The following is a 10,505-nucleotide window of genomic DNA, read 5'->3' on the forward strand; positions in this document are numbered from 1 at the left end:
CTGCTACAGAAAGAGCGTTTCAAAAAACGTCTCTGAACTCAGTGACCCAGCATAACTGATGTTAAGCTGCTATTAGAACCCTAAAAACAGCCAACAAAGGGCAAGTTACCACATCTGCCATTGCTAACCCACTCCCATGCCTCTCACTATAGCATCTGGAATCTTAGTACTAATTCTATTTTAGTAAAAGCATAACAGTCATCCAACTTATTTTCAACTAAATCTCACTCCTAGGAAGTTCCATCTGCTTTACCCTCTATTTCACACTGGAGAGTTAAACTAGTATCTCCAATGAATTTACTACTTCAGACTTCTGTTTCCTGATGTTACCCAAAAATAAACATACTTTCAGTATGTTGGAATTGGAAGGAAAAACATCTGCAGTCAAAGGCCAATGTGCTCTTTACACAGTGATAGGCACCACGCTTTGCTTCTAGCTACCTATACTACACCTCCAGCACACTACAAGGCCCTTAGAGAAGAGCAATACAAGCTAGTCACTGCTCACTGTCATTCCAACTGAAGAATCTAGAGCAATACTTAGAGAGCAGGAGACCAAGCATGCATAACAAAGTCTCACATGAAGTGCTACTGCAGAGCAAGCCAGCCCTGCTCATAAATCCCTAAACTCCACAGCTCTTTCCATAACGACCAGTCAGCCAGAACTACTGTCATCCTCCCTCACCCATGCACAAAAATGGTTTAGGTCCCCTTGGCACTGAACATGTGGGCATTCCACTCTCCCAGCTTGAGAGAGAGGCTGCAGTGAGTGATGCTGTACAGGTCATGGTGGATGACACACAGCACTGATTTTCACACATGGAGAAAACGAGGGGTAATCTGAGGGCTGAAAAAGGGAAGATTTTGTTCCCTTAAAGGATGAACTCAGTGCTGGTATACATACAAACCACTAAGAGTGATCACAAATCATCCAAAATGCTACTTCTCCTTGGTGTTAATTGACTTAACTGACTTAGAAGCAGCTCTTTCATACTTCTCACTATATGACCCCCATATAGATAGCATCTGAATAAAATGCCAAGGGAGCATAAATCAAGATCTACATAGAGGCTTTTATAAGGACATCCATACAGAGCAAGAATTCCTTCTAACCCATGAACAAGACCAGTTGAAAACTGTTCCCAGTATTACCCAGAAGAACAGAATGGTTAGCAGTAATCAGTACCTTCATATAACATATATTTAAAACAAGTAAGATCTGAGATTTAAGCACTGCTGTTGCTTTCACAGAAAAGCTGCAATGTACAGATAAGACTGTAAACACAGTTGAATTTTTTTTCTGAGATTCTTCTAAGGACCAGAGAAGTTAAGAAGACATTAAATATGTATCAAAGAGGCTGTGTCCAAATGCCTCCTTACCCATTTCAATCTATAGTTTTATTTCACTGGGGAGCAATCCATTCTTAAAAATGAAGGGAAGAGAAACAGATACTTCTTTCAAGAAGTGAAAACTCTGAACACTCTGCTGCATAAAGCATTCATTTTTACAAAAATAAAAATAAAATCCCTTAAAGCCAGTTAGAAGTATTATCAAACTGCAGTCACTCAGCTCCCTGGAAAACATTTTCTGTTGTAAACTTCCAAGTAAAAGCAGCACATTTCTAATGACCAACTAGAAGGATGAGAGAGAACAGATATTTAGAAGTCCTGTAATGCTTCTTTTGTTCATTTGCAAATGATACTTTCCCAGTGCATGCTTTCAAGCAAGTAATAAATGTCATTACTACTGGCACTGAACTTCTATGCATTGTCCACTTCCACATAACCATCGCAGGCTTGCCACACAAAGCAAAAAAGTAAAGGACACAGAAAGCTGAGGAGGAGGTTAAACTCTTATAGCCACTCACCTCTCCAGCCACTAAATAGGGAGCAGTGCTTGGATGTCCTAAGAAGTATAATATGAAGATCAACCAATAAGAAGAGGCACCCATAAAGTTTGTGTCATTTTAGATTAAAATCTGTTTCCATCAGTACAATTTTTGAGCCCCATCTAGGTGTTATTTAACTTACTCTAATTTGAACAATTTCCAAACATCAGTTTGATTAATTTCAACAGCATGGTATTATGGAAAGGTTTACTGTACAGGAGTTGTCTAGCAGGAAATTAATAAAGAAGCCAGTTCCTTGCCCTGAGTAACATGAGGTTTTAAGACTTCCCAGATTTCTAATGGGAATACTTCACAGCACAAGCATGTTTTCTTCTGGGAGTGAAACCCACCAAAATTATTACAAACTTGGATCAAATGACGGTGTCAAACCCAAAGGAAATCATTCTATAGTGGAGAGATTTGTATCAAATGAAGAAAGTGGGAAATAAAGTTTTTGTTGTTGCTGTTGTACTTTGGGTTTTTAGGTTTTGTTTGTTGGCTGTTTTTTGTAAACAGAACACAGACACACATGCAGAGTAATCTCCCTCAGAGACAATTTCTATAGCTTGGAGTTCAGAAACCAGGACATCTACTTGAAAATCCATAAACTACCGAGAACTCTTCGTTACTGTATGCAGAAAACATTTTCCATAGCAGAGACTGCAACACGGATCATTCTCTAAGCTAGTCTTTTCCATACAGAGAAGGGGAAAGAAAAAAAAATGGGGGGGGGGGAGAAATCTAGGTAACAGCAAAAGCAGAATACACAAATGTTTCTTCCCACACACACCTCAAAACACTGAATTACAAGCAACTTCAGTTGGTCTTCTAAAATGAGATCCTTACCCTGCGACAGAGACTACAAAACCCAATTAGCAAAGCGTGGGCTGTTTTGAGGAAATCATCTAGATAAAGATTCCATGTACTAAGCATGCTTCCACAACCGGCAGTACCCCCAGGAAGTAATCAAACTACGCACTTTTCCTAAACCTAATTGGCTTGTTTTTTCTTTAGAAGAGTGGCCTCTATCCAGCAGAGACCACGAAGGGAAAGCAGTCCACTTATTTATTTCTCTTTGCACTGCAATAGAGCTGACCTTACATATACTGATGTGGTATTTAACTGTCTTTCCCTTTGTTTTAAACAAATTTGAAAAATGAACCTAAATTGAGAAAATTTTTTCAAAAAGGCAGAAATCAGCATCTGTGCAGCACAGGAGATGTTTTCCGGTTCTTCTCTTCACTTCCTGCAGCTCTAATTGAAAAGGCAGAAACCAATTAAGCTATTCATGCTCAAGAAGGATCTGGCTTGAAGTAGATCCCAGGTTCAGTCCATGCACATGCAATTCAGTGATGAGGTGGAAGACACAGAGCTCGTACATTTCAGTAAGGGTTAAGCATGTCCATAAAGGTTCACTTTAAAGTGACCCCATAAATTATGAATAAAATTAAATCAGACAGAATATAAGCTGTTTGCACTTAACTTTTTTACAACAAGTGCTTGGTTTGGCTAAATGGACTGTGTTTCAGCCTTTTACCTATCAAGCACTAGCTTACAACAGTCACATTATGAGGCTGATAATTCTTCCACTGTAAATCTTTTCTAATGGGGACTGGAGGAATGACTTTGCAGTTGTCTGTCACTAACCACTCGGAACCACGTGAACAAAACTGTATGCATACTGACAGGCGGCCAGCAGGAAATCTCCACGTGAGATGTAAGAGACCGTATCAGGATCTTTGCAACTGCACAATCCTATGCAAAACAGAAGCATCAAGTACCTCATTAAAGGTTTAAAAACAAGGACCCTACTTTCCGCTAATCCTCTGCACTCTAGTGTGTTCTAGACAGAACATGAGATACCGAATTTTGCATATAACCAGTAATATGATGCTGTTAAACTCCTACTCTTCATGGGTTTATAAACCCATTGCAAATAATTTGTTCCAGGATGCAATTTGGTAAAGAAGAGCTCAGTCCACAGATGATTTTAATACGACGTCTGCCAAAGCGGCAAAATCATATTAAATGACTTTACATTGTAGAATTTTTCTTCTTAGGCAGGCCAGAGGAAGTAAAACTAAGGACAATATCTTTCTTGCCTCCTCAGGTTTTTTTTTCTAGCTTTACATATTCAATAAATCTGTAGGCAGGAAATGCATTTCTACATATTATATTTTAGCCAATGGTGAATGCAAACCACAAGGTATTATTTACATCCTTCTTCAGCTTCCAGTCCTTTCTGTGGCTTCAGACTCCCAGTCATCACAGCTCTCCCAGATCTCAAGAAGTCTTCCAAGTAAGTCACTACCGTCTCTGCAGATGCCCCCTGCTTCTGACAGCCTAACTAGCCATAGAATCCTTCTCCTAGCTAAAATAACAACTTTACTGTTTAATACGAAGTATTTTAAGGCCACTATCCCACAACAGAAACGTATTATGAAAGTCATAACTTGCTTTGGTAATACCTGAGTTTCTCAAAAGATGGTATAAAAGAAAAGCTGTATTCAGAGCATGTGCTGAGACAAACAAGAAATGAGAAATAGCGAGGGATACCAAGCATTTACTCCTAGCGCAGCCTCACCTGTGTGTCTGGGACAGAAGTGTTACTCACAGGAGATAAGGACTTCTGTTATCCAAGTGGATCCGCTGCTTCTGGTAACTAGCCCCCTTCGCTAAACTAGTTGCACTAACTCAACCCAAACTTTGAATCTGTCATACCAGTTGGGCTCACAGGGCAAGAACAGGAACAGCCCTCCCGGGCCTTTGTGTCACCCGGTTAGCCCAGGGACAGCCGCACACAGGGCAGCCAGAAGGCAGGAGCAATTAAACAGGAGAATAAAGCACTGCCACGTCTCCAGTTAAGTGAGTCAGACATGAAAACGACGATAATCCAGACCTCAAAATACAGCACTGAGGGAGCCCGAGTCAGAAGGCAGCATGAACAGCTGTCCTGGCTGCTCTAGCAGAAGGCTCAGCTCCCCCATGGCAGCCAGCACCCTCCAGCATGCAGAAACACCAGTGGGGTACCAGCTCCACGTGCTCTGCCAGAACCGCACACAGGCCTTCTTCTCCATAGAACAGAATCACAGAATCAGTTATGCTAATTAAAGTCATCGAGTCCAACTCTTCACAATGAAAGGCAAAGGCGAAGACATATATCTACATTTTTCCTAAATAAAGCAGCCTAGTGGTTTCAACTTGTGTCCCAGCTAAAAAAAAAAAAAAAAATACCCCACAGCCATACTTTACAATATGAACTAATGGAAAATATACTCATTTCATTTAAAACCAGTGAAGGAATCACTTCTAAATTACACTCTCTTTTTTTTTAAAAAAAAAATCATCTTTAGCCATTAATTTTCTATAAATTTTAGATTTTGGTTTCTGTAACTTAAAAACCAGTTTAGGGGTTTATCGGGTTTTCAGTTTGCAGGACTACTTTCTGTTGTTTTTCTCTCAACAACATAACAAAACTCGCCTAAGGGGCTAAGACTATGCCAATTTCCACCCAAAATTAATTTTAATGACCAACATTTTTAAACCCTGAAAACTGGAACCGCTAATAAGCCCTTAAATTCAGCAGTGCTAGCAGATGCCACCATATTATGTAATTTTTAAAGCAAAAAAACATCTTCCAGCAAAAGCATTTTAATGAAGGTTCTATTAACTAGTCTCTTGGTACTGGGATAAGTCCCATGGAATGCAACAGAAAAGCTTTCGTAGCTGGTTTGAGGTTTTATTTCTGGAGAAGTGTTGCATACCACACTCGGGCCTATTTTGGGGACCCCACTGGGAGCCACCAGCAAGTTCTTTTCTCCTTCATGTCCATTCCTCTGTGAACCACACCCTGGCAAGAAAAAGCAGAAAAGGTATCACCCCTCCATGTTCCCAGACACGTCTGACAGAGAGTGTCCTGTAACTAATGCACCTACACCCGTCTTCAAACCGAACTGCAGGTTTCAGCAGCGAGACAAGCTGAGTCAATCTGCAGCTGCTGTAATCATTGCCTCCTTAGTCCGTGTTTTTCAGATATTAGCAGCGCTAGAAAGCCCCATTTCTAAGTGAAAACATCAACAGATATGGCAGAACTGGTTATGGGCAAAAGTTATAAGTACACACACATGAGAACAAGCCACATTAAACTCCCTCTCTGAATAGATGTCATCAAGCTCAATGGTTGCTGATGAAGCCCTTTATCCTACTGCACTTTCAGTAAGGGTAAGGCTACTGCTACAGCAACGTCACTACTAGATGGTATTTGTCTGGCAGAACACCACAGAAATCTTCATCAGATCTTGAGCAGGAAAATGAATGGAAGAGAGAACCACAGCTGAGAAAGAGTAGAAGCTGCTCTGCCATTCTATCCTCTAGAAAGCAGCTAACTTCCTCCTTTTGCCTCCCTTTTCACCAGTCAATACAGACAATCTTCAGACAGCCTGCACCTACGGTCCATTGTGGGTCAGGAACTGGCATCTCCGGCTTGGCCTCCACAATTCCAATCTTCCATACCCCATGTCCCTGCAGAGTGAGGGCAACTTGTGACTGGCATTCTTGTATTCCTTCTTTTTCAAGAACAGAAGATCAAGAGTTTTGGAGTAAGCACTCTTCATTTCACAAAGACAAGATCACACATTTGACAGCTATCATCCAGTTAGTGATACTCTGGCACCAGGGTGGAAAAGTCTACCTATAGGCTGCCCTACTCTGTATGGGCTCACTTGTTAAAAGTCGGCAAAATCCATGCTTTTGGGGTTCAGCAAGCTAAATTGCTACACTATTATGTACACAGAGCTACACTAGAGAATCAAATACTTCTGCCAGTGCAAATGCATGTCCTCACTGAGCATGTTAGCCAAAGAAAGCAGATCACATCTGTGCTCCAAAGACTGAACTGGCTCCTGGTTCACTTTCAGATGCCATTCCAAATGCTGATTCACAAACTGTATGGTATACCACTAGAGCCAAGGCTACCATAGAGAGGATTTTTCTTTCTGTACAGCAGAAGGGACATTTCTGCCTGTGGCTGTAGGACTTAGCTTTGGAGAAAATGGAGAAGCTTGATCCCTCAGCCTCGGGCCCTCAAACAGAATTAGGCCTCTTTGCAGGAGGCACACAGCTGCACAGCTGCCCACACGGGCCTGTCTGCCCATTGGGTTTTAACCTGAAGACTGAGATCACGCAGTAGCTAAAGGGCCATAGAAGAGTCAGTCCCAGGCAGCAATGGCTTAAGAGACCAAGTACTCTTACAGGTATACATGTCCACAGACCTGGAGAGGCAAAAAAAACTTGGAGGGGTGGGGCAACAAAAAAACCAAAACAACAAAAAGAACTCAACAAACAAATCATCAAGTAGCACAGCTTTCTGTTTTGGAAGAGAAAGTAGTAATTTTTACTGCTTACTACCTGTCCATGGCATTCTTGGAGCTCATTTAGTCAGTAGGTCAGTATGACACTGTGGTCATATTAATGTAATCAGGAAGGCTCAAGCATTACACTCATTATTATGCCAGACCCAACACTCAGATAATGCCTAACTTGAGCACTACTATCAAGCAGTATGCCCACTTACTGCATACTTGCTCATAGGAGCCCATATGAAGCCTACTATCCAGACTTTTAGCTTGAACAACACACACTACTTAAAAAAAAAGAAAATAAAAAAATTCACACTTGTGTTACTCTGCATTTTCTCCAAGTCTAAAAATTGGTAGAGTGTATGACAGGTCCACCTCATTTTTCTTAATGATGTTTTTATTATTCTTTCACTCAATTAAAACAGAAATGGATATTGCATCTTCTGACTGTATAATTGTTATTGTAATCTGTTTTCGATCACTGCTTGGGAAATAGGTCCAAAACAACATAAACTATCCACAGCCTCAGAATACAAGTCATTTTCTTTTACTACGATACTTAAAGAGACATCTATCATGTTGCTCTGCTAACATGCTTGTATTATGGCAAAAAAAGTTACTTGTAAGTTGGGAAAAGACATTATGAAAATCACCTTTTACTCCAAAGTATTGTATAGCTCATAATTTATAACTACCTTTCTTAATAACCATTCAAAATAATAAGGCTGGAAATTATGCACATCTAATTTTAATATATAAATAATGGAAATGCATATAAACCAAAATATGCTCAAAATATGAACTTATATTACTCTCAAAAAATAGACTGGTTATAGTTTTGAAAATTACATGCTTCATTTCCAACATATGCCTGTCAGCTAAATTTATGATAAACCACTGTGAGTTTAGATTACCAGGATGATAACTACTTCTATGTGAGTTTCCTCAGTCTTCTGAAGTTTCTGTCCAAATGCTGACAAAGCCAGCGACTTCTGAAGAGTGAAGTGCAAAGACAGAGCAATCCAGCCACCTTCTCAACATGGTACAAGTAGAACGAAACAGCTGAGAGAGAGAGCGTGGCTGTATGCAGCGATACAAATCATGCTTCTGATAGAAGAAGCTCCCCTCGTGACATTTCTTGCCATATTTAGTACTTTGGAGAAGATTTGCTGTCAATAGCATGTCTTTTCATCTCAGCATGTGCCTTTGGGGAACAAATAAGGAGGGAGCATGTTTTAGTGGGAGACATTTCTACTGCACTTTGACAACACAGCAGGCATATGGCTATCTCAGAGATGCTGAGGCTTCTTATGTAATATAGTTTGACAGATTACCTTTATTAAGCTTTTTCTGAGCTTCTTTACCTTGATGACATTGCTACTAACAAGGTACTGTTGTGCTCAAATTGCTTAGTATTGCACATCCATCTGATACAAAGACATCACTTAGAGCAAAATGACTGAACATTTTTACTATTAGCCAGGTAATTTTCTACTTAAAAAAAACAAGTAATATGCTCAAACTCTCATCTAGAGCTGTCTCTTTTCTTCAAGTGCTTTCCGCTCCCTTCATACAGCTTCTACAAATAATGACAATCCCTCTTTTGCCCAATACCACTGCATGTAACATTGATAACCATTCAGCATTCCGAAGCAAATCTAAAATGTATCTTGAGTTCAGACACAGAATCTCTGTCCTAGCATCCAGCTTATAGCAGCAGAAATGCAAGGCTCACACTTCATTTTTTAAGCAATATATAAATTATTTGTGTAGCCTTATTCCAAGTAGAAATGCCTCCTGGAAGGAGGTTTTATGTGATCCCTCAAATATTAGCAACATAGATGTTCACATCTTTAAAAATCAGAGTAAGAATTACACTTGAAAAAAACCAAACCAAAACAGAAAACTAACCAATCAATCAAAAAAAAAAAAAAACCAAACAAACCCAAAAAACACTACAAGCCTTTCAAACATTTTTATTAGTGTTTCACAATGTTAGCAGCCCCAAACTGCTAACAGACAAATGCCAACATCTTGTGCATTTGTAAATCTTCAGGGGATACCAGCAGAGCTAATACATAAATTTAAGTTTAAAAAAAAAGGAAAAACAAACAAAAAACACCAAACAAACAAGCAAAAAACCCCAAACCAAACAACCTAAAAATACTATTTCATCTTTTTTTAAAAGTTCTCTAAAATAAAGGAAAAAATATTGGAAATAGGAAATATTTTTCCCTTACCAATATTTGGATCAATGCAAATGAAGATTGAGACGAAGTACACTCAACAGCTGCAGTACATGCCTTTGTACAAAGCGCAGGAGCTCTGGATAAAAAAATCCCTAACTATAAAACTCTGACAATAAGGACAACACAACTTGCTGGCTGAGAAGGTATGACACATTAAAGCTGTCAACACTTGTGAACGGCCACAAGAACCTCATCCAGATCAGCTAACAACTGACCCCAAATCAAAGAGCAAAGTGTATTTTCTGTCTTCCACACCAGGAACCAATGTAAACCCATTTGCATGTAGCCCCGCAGCAGGGATGCTGCTGATGAGCATTCTGCAACAAGTACAAAGCTTGTGGAGGGCAATTTTTTTTCAAGTATGGCTAGAGGCTAGAAAACATTTCTCAAAAGCCATGAAATACACAGCAGCCTTTTGTCTGTGACACATGCCACCACGGGGACAAATGCACCTGACCCAGGACATTTTGTACAGTAGGAACTAATTACCACAAGGTGCTTTTTTCAAAGCTAGAAAGGGCATCAGTTCCTTGTTCACCATAGTGGGCTGGTTCCAGAACCACTCTGAGCCTCAAAAGGAGACCACAGTCGTTCAGTAGTTACAGAGTCGCAATCGGGCACAGGTTATCTTGAACAAACTCCCATTGTATCAATTCAAAGACACTTGGTAATACTTTATACCTTGAAAAACTGGGCCTTTAATCCTAAAAACACAGCAGTAGTTACTAATTTAACTAAATTATGAGGGGCGGTAATTAAAGGCCTAACTTAGCTATGCCCTGCAATTTAGGATTCTGAGAAAATCTTCCCAAGTTTTACAGATTTTCAGTTATTTTGAAAAGTTTAAAAATAAGATATAAAAGCAGGCTGGGGACTGCTCAAACACAAAAATAAGAATTTTCCTAAACAGGTCACACAGATGTTTAGTGAATATAAATACATGACTGCAATAAAACTCTCTTCATTTTGCAACATCGTAGTTGCCATATTGTATTACCATGTTCTGTGTT

The 10,505-nt window shown here is 39.7% G+C and overlaps 1 protein-coding gene across 1 annotated transcript in view; it reads right to left on the reverse strand.

Annotated features, from left to right (window-relative positions):
• The window catches only part of SATB2 (SATB homeobox 2), a 117,002-nt gene extending 109,358 nt beyond the window's left edge, over positions 1–7,644 (reverse strand). The window contains exon 1 of the mRNA XM_009074260.1: positions 7,628–7,644. The gene's annotated coding sequence lies outside the window, so the exon portion shown is untranslated. The remainder of the gene's footprint in view (positions 1–7,627) is intronic.
• Between the last annotated feature and the right edge of the window lie 2,861 nt (positions 7,645–10,505).

The sequence above is a fragment of the Acanthisitta chloris genome, unplaced genomic scaffold (assembly GCF_000695815.1).
Source record: "Acanthisitta chloris isolate BGI_N310 unplaced genomic scaffold, ASM69581v1 scaffold1995, whole genome shotgun sequence".
Taxonomy (NCBI): domain Eukaryota; kingdom Metazoa; phylum Chordata; class Aves; order Passeriformes; family Acanthisittidae; genus Acanthisitta; species Acanthisitta chloris.